Here is a 2,500-nt window from a genome sequence, read left to right on the forward strand (position 1 = left end):
ATCATAAGCTACAAACAACGGATTACCAAGCTGATTTTTTAAAGGGTGCAGGAAAAATGGGATCTATTTTGTTCTTCAATTAAGATATTTCAATATTTCGTAAAAAAAAATGCTCGTTAGCTCAGAGCAAAGTTGGTATACCTGTTACAATCGCTTAAAAACGCTTAAAGCAATATTGATAATTTGATTTTCGTTTTGGGAAGTTACGTTCAGTTCGTTTTAATTATCTCGCGTCCCAGAATACACACAGAAAATCTAAGAGGCATTGTTTCCCGAGTAATCATCATTTACATTAAACAGTTTGAAGAGATTTGCTCATGTAAATCGCTTGGCATTTCACTTCTGAACTTGCCTTGCTTTGCTTGCTTGCTTCCTCCCTCCTTGACGGTATCTTTCTTGTCTGCAAGCACAACTCTCTCAACTAAACTCTTTATCGCGAGGTTGTAAGAGAAAATTCATCGGGGAGGATCCGAATCTGTTCCGTTCGGTGCTTTGAAATCAGTCTTACTATAATATCGGAAACTGCTTCGTTCACTGATTCGAACACATGTTTGCTATAATAACTTAATCTGCTTCATTCACTGGTTCGAACACAGTCTTGGTATATTGAAAGAGGAAGGGGAATAGAATCCGCTGGTCGATGGCTGTAGATGGCTGGGGCGAAAGGATATGCACTTGGGTACTCTGCATGTTCTTATTTTACTAATAATTATTATTGTTATTTTTATCTGTTTGACTGTTTGATTAATTCTCTCTCTCTCTCTCTCTCTCTCTCTCTCTCTCTCTCTCTCTCTCTCTCTCTCTCTCTCTTCTCTCTCTCTCTCTCTCCCTCCTCCTCTCTGTGTAAATCTATGTTGTGAAATTATTCTCTCTGTAGATCCCTAAAAGCATGTTTGCAATTGCAAAAGACCCAAGTTGAACCTGACAGTGGAGCAAATAAACAAGCTTTATCATACCGAACAACCGGCCCCCCACCCTCCTCTAGCCTTCCCCCTCTTCCCCCTCTCCCCCCTCCCTCTGACGTCACACTTGCCGAATTATCCCCCGCCACAATTTTCGGAGTAGCGGAGTAATGAGGAATATATATCACCGACTGACAACAAACTCCCGCCATGTAAATGTGAATTTGGAAACTTCGAACTTTGCATTTCCATGATCTCGGCAATTTGGGTCTCGAATTAGTCTCTCTCTGGAGTTGGACGGATGTGGAACATGTTAAAGAAACTTGGGAAAATTAAGGGATTAGGGACAAACACGCATGCACGCACGCACACACACACACACACACACACAAACACACACACAAACAAACACACACACAAACACACACACAAACAACACACACACACACACACAACACAAACACACACACACACACACACACACACCACACAAACACACACACACACACACACACACAAACACACACAAACAAACACACACACAAACACACACACAAGCACACACACACACACACACACCACACACACACACACACACACACACACACACACATAGTGGAGTGTGCCTTCGGAGGGGCAAGGTTTCCGGAAGTCTTCCACGGTATCAGAATAATGAATATGACTGATTATGAATTCAACAACAACTGTTTTATTATGTATGACTGACGTTCATTAATATGCGTATATTTACACACTTTCCGGAATAGAAAGAAAGATAAGGTACAAAGTTTATGGTTAAAAACTTTTCATCCAGATTGTGATATTTATAGTAAATATTCAGTTTTCTTTTTGGTGTAATTTGGTGGTATACCTGTCTGTTATTTCTTCGTTATATTTACAATACTATATATCTAACGAATAATATTTTCGTAATCGATTTCTGAATGAATATGTATGTCAGCTAAATAGTAATGGTTTTGCTAAAGCATTCTAAAACAAGGATTATGCATTCACATGTTTAAATATTCGTAACCACCTAGTGTACGAGGATTTTCTTGTTGAATTAAGACGTCAAATTATGCATGTTATTTTGTATATATATATATATATATATATATATATATATATATATATATATATATTATATATATAATATATATATATGTATAATATATATAGTATATATATATATTATATTATATATAATATAATATATATATAATATATATATATATATATATTTATTATATTATATATATATATAGATATATTATATATTATATTTCTATTTATATACGGTAGGTATTCATTTCATATGACCGTATACTTTAGTAACTATATCTAATTGTATTTTCATGTTATGATGATCTTGGAGTGTGTACGTGGTTAGGTCACTCAGTTCTTTCACAAGGAAAAAGTGCCGGAATAATTACATTATTATTTAGGTAATCATTCTCTATAATTATTATCGGCTTTTGAGATCAGTCACTGATTTCTTCTTGGCCAACGGTAGAGGCTCGAGTGAAGTCCTTGCCAGAACTAATCCCGCCGTGTATTCATGAGTTCAGATGCTCTGGACGTGACGCTACTGTAGGGCC

The sequence above is a fragment of the Penaeus monodon genome, chromosome 36 (genome assembly GCF_015228065.2).
Source record: "Penaeus monodon isolate SGIC_2016 chromosome 36, NSTDA_Pmon_1, whole genome shotgun sequence".
Taxonomy (NCBI): domain Eukaryota; kingdom Metazoa; phylum Arthropoda; class Malacostraca; order Decapoda; family Penaeidae; genus Penaeus; species Penaeus monodon.